Source organism: Pipistrellus kuhlii, unplaced genomic scaffold (assembly GCF_014108245.1).
Source record: "Pipistrellus kuhlii isolate mPipKuh1 unplaced genomic scaffold, mPipKuh1.p scaffold_m20_p_1, whole genome shotgun sequence".
Lineage (NCBI taxonomy): Eukaryota > Metazoa > Chordata > Mammalia > Chiroptera > Vespertilionidae > Pipistrellus > Pipistrellus kuhlii.
The window spans coordinates 68,215,755-68,232,940 of record NW_023425404.1 but is presented as its reverse complement, the minus strand read 5'-3'; positions in this window follow the sequence as shown (position 1 = coordinate 68,232,940).

Genomic DNA, 17,186 nt, shown 5'->3' with positions numbered 1-17,186 from the left:
ATATATACTTTAAAATAGATATATTTGGTTAAGTAGGCTTCAGAATGTCTTAGGATAGAACTACTATTACAAATGAGTCTTATGAAAATGAGCATATATTAATCATAAAATATATAGAATATTTGAACATGTGTAACATAATAATTTTTTTTCAAAAACAAAAAAACTTATACTTGCTAGTTTATGTCTGCAGTGCTGCTAAAATTTATTATGTACATATTTTTAAGTGTTTTCCAAATTTCTACAGAAAGTAATATATCTATAAAATAAGAAAAATAATAGCACATATTAGAATTATTGCCTTAGAAAAGCATCTTGAGGTAGATTATATGGTCAAAGGGCATGCACTTGTTTGCTACATATCACTGATATTTTTTTTTTTACAAAAATATTGTCCCAATTTAGGATAATACTAGGAAAAACAAACACTTATTATGAGAAAGCACATGTGGTTCTTAAAAAGAAAACCTGCAGAGATCATGACCAAAATAAAAAAAAAAAGTAGAAATTCAATCGGTTAAAAAAAAAGGCTTTGGGATTTTTTAATGCTTCATAGTGGCAACTCTCAACTAATAAGGAACAGAAGTTTACATAACACTAAACCAGCTGGTTTGCTCATTGTGGGACAACCCTGAGGTTATCATGTTTAACTGTGTTTCTTTTAGAGGGTCTCCAGCAGGCTGGAGCTCAGTGGTGGTTTGCTAATTAACACGCTCCAATAGACTTTTCTTCCACTCCTGCCTCACCTTCCCACTCCATTTCCATGCTTCCTGGGTTTATACCCAAAATTAGATCTTACACCTAAATCTTACCTTGGAGACTGCTTTTGGAAACTAAATATGACATCTGGGGGAATCATATTAGAAAATATAAGTTGGGTTTTGGGTTACCTCTTTTCTTTTCTGTTTCTATGAAAGTAAAACATACATCTAAGAATACCTAGCACTTAATTGAGCAACTACTATATTTCTAGCACTGTGCTATACATATTTCATGGATAAATGTATTTAAATCTCACAGTAAATGCTAAATGTGATAGAGTCTTTGAACAGACAAATCCTTGATCTATGTATTCTACAAATAATGAGTGCCTACTGTGTGAAAGGTGTTGTACCCAGTGATGAAAAGCCTTCCCTCATCTACACTAATAAAAGAGAAATATGCAAATTGACTTACCTTCGCTATACCCACCAGCCAATCAGGAGTGAGTATGCAAATTAATCGAGCAAAGATGGTGGGTTAATTTGTATACACAGGTGTCTAGTGGCCACTCCGGGCCTCTGGTCAACATGGGAAGGCAGAAAGGTGTCTCAGGGCTAAAGTAAAGGTGGTGCCAGCAGCCAGGGGAAGGAAGGCCTATTCTTGCATGAATCTTCATCTATCAGGCCTCTAGCGGAGCTATAAATACTGGGGCTAAAAATTCAAATAGCCATTTAATTTCAATAGTGAGAAGTTCTAACTATTTACCAGAATAACCTGAGGTAAAAGTTTAAGAGAGGGATTTGATGCCATCTTGTGAAGGTCATCCCCTGAAAACATGGCATTGGATCTGAGATAAAAATTCAGGTTACGAATCTATCCCTTGAAAACAGGAAGAAACATATTCTAAGCCATGGCAAAAGCATGTGCAAATATCTGTGGGGAAGGAGCTTAGCACTTCTGAGAAACTATAAGTGTTGTGGGTGGGCTGTGGCAAGCAGAGGGGAAGATGGAGAATTGGGGAGTTGCCAGATCCTGAAAGGCCTTGCCAATGATGAAGAATGCTGAATCTCATACCAATCAAAATTTGGAGCAACTGAAGTATTTTAAGCAATATTTCATTGTTTTCCTGCTATTTTAAATACTTTTCAGTTATGGACTAAGCTCTTTGACTAGCCTCAAAGAAAGAAAGACTTTTGGTCTTCTCACAGAGGCTATAAACTAATTGCTGGAAGGCCAAGTATGGACTACCTGTTGGTTTGGTTCCCAATGTATGGGCTCACTTTTAAACGTTTGTATTAGTTGTTAGATAACATCTGGATTTCTAGAAAAGGAGAATATAAGGCAATGCTAAGTTGGCATTTCTCATGAGATAGATCTGTAGACCTAAGAGGCAGTCATATTTAAATGCTACCTTCATTCTCCAGACTTCACAGAACTCCATGTTTATCACAAAGCTATTGTATCAGAGTCTCACAGAGACGTACATTACTGTCTGGTCTTTGTAGACACTTGAGTTTGCAGAGCCTGCCATAACAGCTGTTAGCACAGACTCCTATGTCTGAGTAATTTAGCTTCTAAACTAGATGAGAGATTTATTATAGATAAAGTTTGACAGGACTTCCTGGGAGGATAATGCAGAGCAGTTAAGAGGATAGTTTCTGATTCAGATGCACCTGGGTTCTGTAAGAAGCCACAACCTGCAGATCAGTACCATTTCCTACCACTTGTGTTCTATCCCTGGCACTCTGTTCCCATCTAAGTATTTGACACTCCTTTTTATCAAGTTGTTAAAGCCTTCTAGGCTTGCACATTGCTGTTCCCTTTCTTCTAAAGACCTTTGCCACATTCTCCTGTGAATTCATCAAGATTTAGTTGAAATGTAACATATTCTTGACCTATGTCCAGATTCCTCTATGCTCCTGTAGTATTTGAGATATTCTTCCATAATGAACATATTATATAATGTCATAATTATTTCTTGCCCTGATGTATTGTGGCTAGGTTTACAGAGCAGAGAAAATGAATGAATGAATTAATGTGCTTGTTTTGGAAAATTGTTTTCATTATTTTTATCATTGAAAACTTACTACTTCAGGACTATGAGAGGAAAAGAAGGAAAAGAAATGAATATTCTGAGAATAGAATGTCCTAACTAGAAGGCAATTATAAGGGAAATGAGAGCAAAGCTGCAGCAAGTGAGAACTGGTTGAGAAACAAGATGAGCAACATAAGAAGCCAGGACCACGGACCTTACCAGCAATATTCTGAGGTCCGGAAGCAGAAACAGGAAACTCAGACTGGACTCTAGGGTACAGATTGATAAAGTTGTACACCTGAGAGGTGCAAAGATTAGGAGACAAGGTTCAATGGTGACTTAAGATTTTGAAGTAGAGTCCCTGTTCCTAAATTGTGGGACCTCAATCACTATAAAAATGTCTTTAATTGTATAAAAGTTCTATGGTAAGAAATTCATACTAACAACAAGGAGTTGGGGAAATGGAAATTAGGTTTAAACATCTATTTATAGGTTTTCTTATTTTAAGACCACTGAAAATAAATTGTAGAATTAAATGCTGTTTGGGGGCATTTTTAGGCTGAAGTGAGATAATTACAGTAACATCTCCTGGGTGTATAATTCTACAATATTTACAAAATATGTTGACATATATTATTAGCATTAGTATATCCTTATATAACCTGAACATTTGATGGTGTTGCTCGGGTTGTTTTGCATCCTGTTAACAATAAAAACAAACCACAGTATTCACAGACACACATCCAAACACGTATTTTCCTAATCCCAATCATTTGATTTTTGTCATGAAACTTTTAGCTTATTTTAATTGGTTCTATTTTATAGACTTTTAAAACTCTCTGTAAGTCCTTTCTGGAACAAAGTATTGTTACAAATATACAAGTGCCATTCAACATTGTGAAGTTTATCTTCTGGAAGATTGTGATTACTTTAGCGATCCATAGATTTACAAAGAAAATGATGGCAGCCTTTAAAAGGGTTATGAAAGATCCCTTTTCCAGTTAAACTTCATTTCTTATCTGAAAATGCCACATGTTATAATAATCACTTATGAAATTTAAAATACTAGGAAATGTTAACAGCCTCAAATTTGTAAATATACATGTGCACACAAACTTTTGAACATATTTGAAAATATGCCCATAAATCCCACCCTTCCAAATGATCTCACCATGTATTTCTTTGCTCTGGTTGCTCTACATCATTACACTAAGTAAAGACGGCTCTTATTCTTTATCTCAGTTTCAGGGGACAAGGAAGAGAAAGCAGGAAATATCCCTTGAACCTTTCACCTTTAGTAATGTCCCAGTGCATCTTCTTCAAGGGTATGACTGACTCAATTGCTAGTTTAAGCAAGAGTTATAAATAATTTTAAACTATCTTTACTTCCATGAGTCAATGCCACCTGATAAGTCACTCAATGCAAATCAATAAGATATACCCAAATGAACCAAAATGCTGGATCATACCACCCATCTAAACAGGCTTGAAATCTAGACCAAATTGTCAAATCTAGAATTAAAAAGAAAAAATAGAACATTGCAAAGTTGCAGAGATATTTAGGATATATAAACTAGATTAAGAAATCAAACAACTTACAATTTTTACTAAACCTGAAATTGAAAAACAGTAACATCTTCCTTGGCACAACATGGTTTTCAAATCTATATGACATCGCTTGGCTTGATTTTCAGTCAGCATAATTTTGGCTTCCATTCTTGTGTGGATAACAGCCAAACTCATCTGTCTTCTATGTCCAATCCTAGCATCTTTGTTTAGTTCCTCGACTGAGAGTCTGTTTTAAATAGCCTGAAACATTACTGCAAAGAAAGAGATTTTCCTGAGCAATTTGAGGTATTTTGTCAAATCATATAGTTATCGTCTGAAGCTTTGTTTTCAATTCAGTGGCTTGAAGATTGTAGCTTTCTTTCTGTGACTTGCTTAGAGATTTGCATACTTCCTTCACCAGAAATTTCTTTGATTAATATAATTCTCTTTCTGCTATAATGTCTTTTGTGATTCATTGCCCTCTTTGATGAGTGAAAAAATGTAGGTGCTAGATTTCTCGGGAGTGCGATGTGTATATTTCTATTTTTACTGCCACAAGTGCTTATAAAATTTCCCTTCTTACATTTGTTTATAAAAACCTAAAAGACAGTTTTGCAGGTCTTGGGCCCGTTGGTTAGCAGATTGATTCCTCATCCTTCTGATCAAGGAAGGCTAATTTTCTTGGCTCCAATACTACCCTGTTTCCCTGAAAATAAGACAGTGTCTTATATTAATTTTTGCTCCCAAAGATGAGCTAGGTCTTATTTTCAGGGGATGTTTTATTTTTCCACGAAGAAGAATACGGTACACATTTATTGTTAAATGAAAATAAAGGAAATTTATTACCTGTATACGGTAGTACGGTAGTTGTCAACACAAACCAGACAAACTGTGAATCCTACAGTATCAAGAATTTACTCATTTATTCAATGACAATCATGTCATCATCTTCTGGAATATCATCATAACAATCCAATTCCTGAATTTCCTGGTGAATTTCTTGTGACTCCATTTCTTTCAGAATCAGTGGACCAAATCTCTCATGTTTAGCCTAGTGGGGGGGGGGGTTCTTATTTTCTAGGGATGCCTTATATTTCACTCAGAAGGAAACCTGTAAGTAGGTCTTATTTTTGGAGGATGTCTTATTTTCGGGGAAACAAGGTAGCTGTCTTCTGGGTTGGGTCAGTCAGCGGGGGTGTGACTATGAGAGGTGGAGGACAGGGTGAGGAAGGTGGCTGGAATATCCCCTCCTTAAGCAGTTTCACTGGGAGCAGCTTGCCTCTTCTGTGGTTCCAATTGCCATCATTCAGGCCCATCATTGCTCCAGTTTCTAACCTGAGAGGCTCCCAGAAGTTTTCTCCACTTGATTCTCCAATCTGAGAATATTAGTGAATTCCCTGATGGTGTTAATTTCTAAATTACTGCATCCCTGATGTTACCAGTTATTTTTCTCAGCTGCTTCATCAACTATGCAATTACTTTTCTAAATTAAGTTCTCTTCCTTGTAAACTATTGAAGTGGATTATGTTTTTCTAGATAGACCCCCAAACATAAATTCTTAGTTAAATATAAATAGGAAAAGTTTAAATTTAACAAATGTATCACTGGAACATGCAGAAGAGAATTTTTAAAGGTTATGGTATAATCTGAATAAATCCAATAATAAGTTTACAATAAAAGTTACTGTTTAAGATAATCCTCCAAAAAAAATCCCAATAATGAGGTTGCAATTCAGAAAGGGATTAATTAAAATGGGTATTTAGGGCTACTTGAACATTTAAAACTTATAAGGAAAAAAATCAAGTCTTCTGTAAGATCATCTTATTTTTACTAATAAAATGGTAATAGGCTAATTAGATCAGGTACCAGACATCTTCTGGACGTCCAACTTTCTTTCAGACAGTTAGGGGATGGCCAGGGTGGCAGGGAGGCCATTGAGGGCAACCAGGCAGGCAGGCAGACGAGCAGTTAGGAGCCAGTGGTCCCAGATTGCTAAAGGGATGTCGCTACTGGTTTAGGTCCCTGCATAAATTTCATGCACCAGGACTCTAGTATGGTATATAAAAATTTACCTTTTTAAACTTATGAATACTTTTTTTGGCTAATCCTCATGGAAGATATTTTTCATTAATTTTTTAGAAAGAATAGAAGAGAAGAGGGAAGAGACAAGGAGAGAGAGAAAGAGAGAGCTCCATGTGAGAGAAACTCATTGATTGGTTGCCCCATACACATGCCCAACCAGGGCTAGAATTGAACCTACAACCCAGGTACATGCTCTTGACAGGGAATAGAACCTGTGACCCTTGGGTGCATGGGTGATGCTCTAACCACTGAACTACCAGCCAGAGCTGAAAGCATTTTTTATGTCCAAGCATTTTCCCATGAATCTTTTTTTATCTTAGGAAGAAAACCTCAATTGAATGGATATAAAGCATAAACAATGACAATGAATTATATTCTAACTATAGTTAGATCTAAACTGATATATATGTAAAAAAATAAAAAGATGCAAAAGCTAAAAATGCCTACCCCTTATTAAATCAAATAATTATTAACAAAATAACTGAGTCAAGTTCCAAAAATAATAATTTGCTATTTTTCTAACTTGGCTATAGATAATAATTATTATATCCCCCAATAGCTTTGTTTTTTTGGGGTATACCATAAGAATACGATGTGTTAACTAGAATTATTTTAAAATAATTTAGTCTCTCCACCTGCCCTGAAAAGCAAAGGCTTTGTTTTTACTTTTGTATATGTCTTGCCCAGAGAATCATTTATTAATGTGCCATACATTTTTGGAAGCTCCTATATATGATTCTTGCATGTCATTTATATGTATATACAGTCACATTCAGAAAAAAATGTTTCAGAAGGTAACCTTTGTCTGATCATTAATGTAGAAGAGAGAACATTCGAACACACCAACATAACATGTAATGGCTCAGTAGCGAATAGTCTGTTGCTTGCATGACTCTCTCCTGGTCATAATCAACACATTCACAGTATCCTGAAGTTAAGATGAATTGGCAGAGGGAGAGTAACTGAGGTATTGATTTACACAAATCAGACCTGACCAAAACATGTTGATGTGACCTTCTCAGTTCCTATCACTATTTAAAGCTTTGGGGAGCACATGAAAATGATTTTAACTGCCTCGGTTTCCAAATGATCATCTTTATGCAACCTGGCTCTACTGATGTGGTTTGGACTGATGTCTTGATGCAGAAAAATGTCCTGTATTGTTACTGCACTGAAGAATGGCAGAACCTGACCCAGCTGTTCTTAGAAGCCACCCTGGTCACTCGTTTCTCTGCAAGCCATAAGCTGAGTTGGACATATGTAATCATATTTCTGTCAAACTGGCATATTGTCAACAATAATGTGACTACTTTACCAAATGATGTGTAAACCAAAAACATTCAAAAACTAATATCTCCTTTATAACATTTATTTTTATGCCTGTTAAAGGTGCCTGACTGGTGATCTCTCCTCTCCTACGTTTGAAGAATGAAGTGCAGGCACCAGGATCTTCTCATCCCATCATGCAACATTCTCATCTTCACACTTCTCCATCTCTTCGTTTCTTCTAGGTTTGTGACAGTAAGCCTACTCAGGTGTGAATCTCTGTGGTGTTTCTTGAACTTGAATGTGCATACAAATCACCGGGGGGGGAGGGGGGGGAGGCGGTTTTGAAAGTTCATGCTCTGCTTCAGTAGGTCTGGCAAATGACCTGACATGGTACAGCTTTAACATGCTCTCAGATATTGACCATGTGTGGTCTTTAGAGTATATTTTGAATAATAGTAATTATATTTCTTGTCTCTCTTTTCTGTAAATTATATGCTCCTTGAAGATAAGAATTGTGTCTTGCTTAGCTCTGGGTTCACAGTAACACATAGTAAATATATTTCAATGGCACATTTTTTTTACATAAATGTTCTCATCGTTTTCTGTCCCCTTGGAAAGTACAGTGTTAGTTTCCTATAAATGCAGAATAAGAACTTCAAAAACAAATGTAACATAGTGTATATCAAACAGTAGACATACATATATGTGTATGAATAAATATATGGTTAAAACAATGGTATTATTGTGCCGAAACCAGTTTGGTTCAGTGGATAGAGTGTTGTCCTGCGGACTGAAAGGTCCCAGGTTCCATTCCAATTAAGGGCATGTACCTTGGTTGCGGGCACATCCCCAGTGGGAGGTGTGCAGGAGGCAGCTGATCGATGTTTCTAGCTCTCTCTCCCTCTCTGTGAAAAATCAATAAAATATATTTTAAAAAACAAACCCACAATGATATTGTCTTAGAAGGAAGAAAGATAATTGGCAAAATACTGAAGCATTAATCATTTCAGCTGTATATGCCACAATATTTTAAGAATATAGAATGGATTCCTATGAAATATAAAGGATTATAGAATTAATAAATGTACCTCAACCAGCATAATATTTGGCCTAGTTTTGAATTTATAATAGCAAAACAGAATTATCTCGAACCTTTAGGTAAACCAAAGTCCTGTTATCAAAAGGTTTCGTGACGGGGTGAAGGAGCTAAGAATAGTCAATTTATTGATTACTTAATCAATCTCTAAATTCTTTTGACTTCATGTGCAGAAGACAACATCTGTATTAATGTTCTATGTGGAAGGTGGATCCAAAGTGTCCTGTCAATTGAGGCAAAACATGATGAATGTATGCACATTCTCAGTATTTTTCTTTTCTGCTTCTGTTTCCCCAGATACGTTTATAGTAAATCCCAAAGCTCATAGAAGCCAAATTGATTTTTTTTAAATTAATTCTGAGAACTGCATACCCCTGTGGCCCTTTAATACTTCCTGACTATTCTGATTAATTCTCCCTCTCGCTTACCCTCTCTCTGCCTTAGCCAAAAAAAAAGGGGGGGGGGGTAATTGGTACTCCAGGCTACAAGGCCCTGCTCAAAAGCAGGTGGGAGGAGGATAGTAAAGTTTCAGAGACTGGCAACTGCTCTTTTACTTAATCTTTTAGTCTCCTTGTGCCTGTTTGTATGATGTTGAATTGTTTCTACTGGAAAGTTGTTTTATAAAATTCTAAGCTTTTTTGGATGTTGATGACTGAAGTATGACAGCTCATATGTACAGTTGAATACTCTGACAACATGAAAAAAATTACTGGCTCCTGAATACTTTATCTTAATGTACCTACAAGTGCCACATATATTATAATTCCTTCATGCTTAAAAGGTTTTTCATTGTTGTATAAGAGTGTCATGTGTTTTCACCCCATGATTTCCTCATTGGGGCTTTCTCCCCCTTCATTGAAATAATTTGTTTGTAGAATAAGCCCCAATTACTGTATGCAGCAATATCTTCATGTTTTTAAGAGTGATAAATTATTTTCTATCATTATATTTACAAAATGAAATTCTTTATTTCAAATAAAAACATAATATATCTGTACTACTACCAATTCATATTTTTAAAAATAAAATGAATACGATAAAACTTGGAACCATAAACTATATTATTCATATTTTGAATAATATGTATAATCATAAATGCAATAATCACTATTCATATATGTATATCATAATGCTATTAATATATTAATTTCTCAATATTTGATGATGACAAAAATGAAGAGCATTCATATCCCATAAATATTACTCATTAAATTCTTCGATTTTTCTTTTTCACCAATCCAAACTTTATAGTAAAGTGAATAATTTCTGCAATATGTAGTTAATAAAATCAAATAAAATCTCTTCAGAATTATCTTGTCATCATTTTTTAGAATTTGATTACCCAACTTTTACTTAAGGATCAAGTAAAAAAGCTCACAGACATAAGAATTTTGAAGTATTCTAAGCAGTTTATATTGTATCAAGTTAAACTAAAAATCTCAAACATTTCCAAGATCACATCAGAGAAATAAAAGAGATTTAACAGCCAGGAAATCCTATCCTATAGCACACTAAAAAAGAAATGGTTATTCAAATTAAAGATTGGGTTGCTGTTTTTCCCCTTCAATTGTCTGAATAGGTTTTATTTATAAAGACACTGCTCACATAGCAATATACATAGGTTTTATTTATAAAGACACTGATTACGTAGCAATATACATTTTACATATTCAAGAATATTTATGAAAAAGGTAATTAGCATTTGACTATTCCGGAAAAGAACAACAAACAGTGTTTATAATGTGAATACAACATGAACTTTATTTCATTCACATATTTCAGGTAAATTGCTAAAAATGCAATATGGTTTACAATGCAAACAATTGTATCTGCAATATTTAGCCACAAAGGAGTGTTGTTAAATGTCTTCTTTCTGATAGTACAGATGACTTAAAAGAATTTTTATAGTAAAACATTTGATAGGTTATTATAAGTTATGAGAATTACAGCAGACATGTGGAGAACATTCTAACAAAGAAAAATCTCAAACTTTTCTGAATGAGTTGTGGTGAATATGCCCTCTCTGCTGTGAATCATTTTGCTAAGAAATTGACAGACAATTAATTTTCTAAGATGAAAGTGGAGGAGACAAAAGAGGTATGTTCGTCAAAATTAGGCAAATATGGCAATGAAAATTTTAGGATATTATACTGCCAAAATTAAATCCCAAACTATTCAAAAGAGTAACTTCTATAAGAAGTTACCAAGTTTTATCTTTCAGTCTTCCTAGCTGATTTATTCTCTATTGCTGTGACTATTTATACATCATAAATCTAGTAATTGATTTAAGAATCTGGGCTGGAAAATCACAGTGTATAAAGTCTTGGGATGCTTCCTGTGTTCAAATGTTATACATTAATAATCATTTTATAACTTTCACTGTAACTTAGTGAGTGCTTTATTATTATTGTTGTTGTTGTTGTTGTTGTTACTAATATAACCTGTTGGGGAGTCTAAAAAAAGGAACCTGAATTAAGAAAGAAGTGGGAAAGAACCTTCTAACATTTAATTCAACTAAATGGCTCTTCTTTCTCAACTGGAGCATCTAGTGAACAGTATCCTCATATTTTATTTTCAATATTAAACCACAAGATTCATCAAGTATGATTGAATAATCTGAACTGGTCCTAGAACTTTTTAATTAAATTTCTCTCTGCTTCTATCAACTTACAGCTGTTTAGTTCTTTTGTAAACAGGGAAGGCAAGCCACTCTTGCACAGATCGTTTTAGCATATGAAACATATTGACATGAATATAACATATGTGCCAAAGCAATATTATTCAGTTAACATTTCAACGAAATGCAACATAAAATTTTAAATTACATTTTTCTGCATGTGTTTGATTTTTGTTTACTGTATCTGATCCAGAAAAAAAAAAGACTCTTATTATGAAAAGCCACCTCTAATATATTTGCATTTTAGTATCATTGGAAAAGAATGGTTTTAACCAGTCAGTTACCTCCCAATTACTCTAAAGTCAAGAGGTATGAACAAAGCAATTTTAGATGATCAGGGCTTTTGATTTACACGGCAGATGTCCAGGAGAAGGGCACTGGTAGACATAGGAATGTCAAACACAGAAAGCAGGGTCACCTTGTTTATTCGGAGCAGCAAAGGTTTGCTACTCTGGTTGAAGCACATCACCTGAGCAAATCCATCTCATCTTATCGCCTTAGTTTCTCCAAATACAAGACAGAAGCTCTCTGTCTTTTTTAGGTACAATGGTGCATTGATTACTTGCTCTTTATAACATAAAGGGTACAATATGTAGTTCTTTAAATCATATTTTTTCTTTTTTATCTTACTTTCCAAATCTCCATTAATTACATTTTTATTATTTAAAATTGATCTTTTGTTCTCAGGAATAGAAGTACTTTCTGCTAAAATATTTTAGAGATTCATGTTGCCTTTTATTCATGATGTATGTGTGTAGGATTGTCAATGCCTTAGCTGAGATGTAGTGTTACGCATATGTTTGTAATTTTACAGCAATTGGATATTGCACTAGAATTTAATTTTTTAACACTATAAATAACTGCAAATGCCTTAATTCCTACTTGAACAATATGTCCTTTTATTACTATAATACTCTAAACAAGTAAATATTGCAGAGTAGAACATAGAAGGGTCTTTGTAAGTGGAACAGATCCTAGATATCAAAAGTAGGCAGCCTTTTCCCCCAAAATGTTAGTATCAATTTTCAAATGTTGGATACAAACTGAAGGAGGAAGAAAAATTAGATAGGAGCAAGGAGTATGTATTATGTCAACTGCATATGAAATTTCAGATTACGATCCATGTCATTTTCACATGCCAAAGCAAACTATGATTCATATGCATGTCCTCTGTACAATAATATTTTTACTTTTCTTGCCTTACCTAAAAGGTTAAGATATATATATATATATATATATATATATATATATATATATATATAGATAGATAGATAGATATGTATATAGATATAGATATGTTGCAATCTGACCCAAGCAAAGAGGAGGGGTGAGGAACTGACACCAGCTACTAGTAAGCACTTGATTCCATAAGAAGGGGAGGTAAATGGTTTCTTTATACACAAAAGAACTGAAGGGGAGGCATGAGGATATTAGATATTTTGCAATATGCTGTCAAAGCTCCCATAGTAAAGTGCTGCTGTAATCTGATCTATCCATTTTTCTTTCTTTATTAATAAATAAAGCTGCAGTGCTGGCTGGCTTCCTTGCTTATATGACAATTCTGAATCTCTAATCTTCAGAAGGTATCAGTGTTGCTGACTTCACCAACCATGCTAGTTATCACTTAGCTTCTGCCCTTCCTGGAGGGGACTTGACAAGAAATTGGGAAGTTTAGAGAAATGAAATTTGTTGACACTTTCCACAAAGGAAGTGACTTTGAAGTCTGATCTAATGGAGAAAAGCCTATTTGGGGTGGATCTCTGACTTCTGTGATTTCCTTAAACAATCATCTTCAGGTTTTCTTCTTAATTTTTATTGAATGTATCAGGGTGACATCTATAATAATAAAAGCATAATATGTTAATTAAACCGGACGTCCTTCCAGACAAAGCCAGGGCTGCAAGGGAAGCCGATGCTGGCAGTTGGGAGAAGGAAGGCCTACTCTTGCATGCATTTCCTGCATCAGGCTTCTAGTTGGTTAATGAAAGAATATAAATTTTAAGTGTATGATCTGTATATTGTGCTGTATTCATCACCACAAATCAAGTCTTCTACTATCAATTATTTCCCTCCTATATCCACTTCTACCTTTCCCAAACCCCCTTTTCCTCTGGTAATCGCCATAATTATAGCTGTGTGTATAAGTTTTTTGTTTTGTTTGATACTTAATCCCTTCACATTTTTCACCCAGCCTTGCAATCCACCTCCAGGCTGATAGCTGTGAGCCTGTTTCTATTTTTGTTAATTAGTTTATTTTTGTTCATTAGATTCCACATATGGTACTTGTCTTTCTCTGACTGGCTTATTTCACTTAGCACAATGCTCTCCAGGTCCACGATTGCAAAGGGTAAGATTTCCTTCTTTTTTATGGATAAGTGGTATTCCATTGTGTAAATTTACTACAGCTTTTTTATCCACTCATCTACTGATGGACAATTGGGCTGCTTCCAAAACTTGGTTATTGTAAATAACACTGCAATGAACGTAGAGGTACATATATTCCTTTGAATTAGTGTATCATGTTTCTTTGGATATGTTCCCAGAAGTGGAATCACTGGATCATAGGTAGTTCCATTTTTAATTTTTTGAAATAACTTCTTACTGCTTTCCACAGAGGCTGGACCAATCTGCATTCCTACCAGCAGCGCCTGAGGGTTCCTTTTTCTCTACATCCTTGCCAACACTTATTTTTTGTTGATTTATTGATGATAGTCATTCTGAAAGCTGTGAGATATATCTCATTGTGGTTTTAATTTGCATTTCTCTGATGATTAATGATGTTGAACATCTTTTTATATGTCTATTGGCTATCTGTATTTCTTCCTCACAGAAGTGACGAATCATGTCCTTTGTCTATTTTTTAATTTGATTGTTTTGATTTTTTATTTATTTGTTTGTTTTTGTTGTTTAGTTTTAGGATTGCTGGCTTTAAGGAATCTGTATAGATTTAATTTGAGCACTAGGTAAGTATTAAGAATAAGCATGAGAAATACTCCATGAAAGGATTTCCAACTCTGATGGGCCTGAGAAGTAAAAGTTTTTAAATGCATCAGTTTTACTAATTTTCTAAATGCTTCATTCATCCTCCCTATTAATTATTTGCATAGCAGAAAAACTTTTCCAGAAGATCCATACAGATTAATTGGATAATTTTCTTGGGGGAAAAATTGAAATGGCAATTCAACTTCAGCTTGAATCAGAAACTGTGATTTTTAGCCTGGTCTTTGTTGCTGCATAGGGTTGTGAGCTTGTTAAGGAGCCACGGTGCCATTATCGCACAGTTTTGTGCTGTGTAAAAGCAGGGACCCCAATGTTTGGGCAATTCTACAATCGGACTAGAGTCTCTGGTTTGCTTCCTGGAAGGAGCTTTGTTGCACCTGAGGTGAAGTGGCTTTTATGAAATTCCATTGCTGATGGCTAAAGGGCTTCCTGTGTCTAGTGAAAACACGGGGAGGAGGTGAATTGAGACCCTTCTCACTATACCCCAGGGAAGCATTGTTAGCATCAGGAAGAATTTGGTTTCTAGAGTTTTCATTTGCACAGATTCCATACTGTGCTATCCGTTGCCAGTGGGATAAAAGGGGAGGTTTTGAAGAGAATGGAGACCATGATTCTCATATGAACAATGCTTCATGTGATAGACAGGACTAATCTAAAGGTAAGCATTACAAAAAAAGAAAAAGTTAATTCTGTTCTATGGGGTGAAACATAACAAGAGCAGGAAGATATTAGAACGTGTATAACTTGTTATCTATTCATCATAAGAATACCAATAGCAATAGCAACTAAATATTCTAATCAATTATTAGAACTAATTTGTGATATGCTACTCCAATTTTGTATATTTACAGTCTCCTATCTAACAATAAAAATCTAGGTTCACATATACTTTTATTCTTGTCTAACTGCTCCCCATCTAAATAAGCTAACACACACACACACACACACACACACACACACACACACACACACAATCAGTCCTTATAAATATTTAAGGATACACCCAGAGAAAAATTACTAAAATATGTGGATGTTGCATTTCTTTTACATTAGTATCCCATTTTTACAAGTTTCACTATGGTAATACTTCCCATTCATTCCACCAGATCCTAGCAAACTATCTTAACTAATTCTGGATAAATTTACAGATAAGTTCTCATGTGTTACAGGTTTCTTCATTAGAAAGTACTTTTAACAATTATTCTACTATTTAAACATTTGATTTCAACCCTATAATAGAGTCCCACTGGATGTGAAGATTAACTGTTGTTCTGCCTACAGAAACCAGTTACATTTATGCATTGCCTTATGCAGTTGTCTCTTGACTGTTTTTGCAGTTGTATAGAAATATCACTTATTACCTTATTAAACACATAACCATAAAATGTTGCCTGGCTTTCTTCTAACTCATGAACATAGACACAAGAAAAAAAATCTAGAAGCTGGTCAATGGTTTGGAAGTTTCATTTATATTCTTTAGTAATAGACAGTCATTTGTAGTTGGTGGGGCAAATTCTGTTTGTTTGTTTGTTTGTTTGTTTGTTGTTAATCATCACTGGAGGATATTTCTTCCACTGACGTTAGAGAGAGAGTGGAAGGGAGCAGGAGGGAAGAGACAAGAGAGAAAGAAGCATGGATTTGAGAGAGCCACATCAATTGGTTCTTCCCACATGCACCCCAACCTGGGAGGGGAACCTGCAGCCCTGGTACGAGTCCTTTACTGGAATCAAACTCAGGACCCTGCAGGCTGCGGGCTGGTGTTCTAACCACTGGTGTTCCGGCCAGGGCAAGTGGTTAGCCCTTCTTCACCAGCATCCACATAACTACCTCTAGTCAGATGTCAGTCAGTCTGACATGACGTTTGCCTCACTGATAAACAGCGAGGACAATAGATTTGAGAAAAAGATACTAAATTGTCATGTCTTTCCAAATATGTGAAAATAGGTAGAGTCAAAATTGATCTCAGTCAATTCTGACTCTCCATTTCAGCATGCTAGCTAGGTGGCATGCTTTCAAAGTTTCGCTTATCAGAACTCCCTGCCCACTTCTAACATTTTGACTTATTCAACTCAAATAATGAGCCAAAAATCAAGGAGCAATTAAGCTGAGTGCAATTAATGTTAGTATGCCAGTCTTATATTCAGGTCAGAACAGAAATGAAAATTAGAGAATATGCCAAATTTGACTGATCATTGAAAAAGATAAAGCCTGAGGTTTTAACTGCTGTATAGTAATTTACACCTCAAACTCTTATAGACAATGTTTTGAAATTTTAAAATGATTCTTTTCTTTTTTTTAAATAAGAGGTTTCAATTAAGTATGAATTTCATATTTTTCTTACTTGTCCAATTTCTATACTCTATGCCTCATATAAGTGGTCATCTCCTCTGTAGAACTCTTTTTTATTATTCTCACTTGCAATATGTTCCTCTTTACTTATGTAAATATGACTTCAAATGCCCATCCCAATAACATATATTTCAAAACATATGTCGCAAGAATAAGCTTTCTTACAACAATTCCTTCATCTGCTATTTTCAGAGAACAAACTAGTCCAATTAAATATATTTTCTTTATATCTTCCTGATTTTTTTTGTTTTTTGTTTTTTTGTTTTTGGTGTTGTAGGTTGATATATCTAAAGCTTTAAGTTTTGAAGTTTAAAGCCCATAAAGGAGAATGGATACTTATCTCTAGTCTTCTGGTTGGGATTTTGAAGTTTTATGCTCAAGAATTAAGGACACATGAAAAATAAATTCTTACAGAACTAATACTAAGC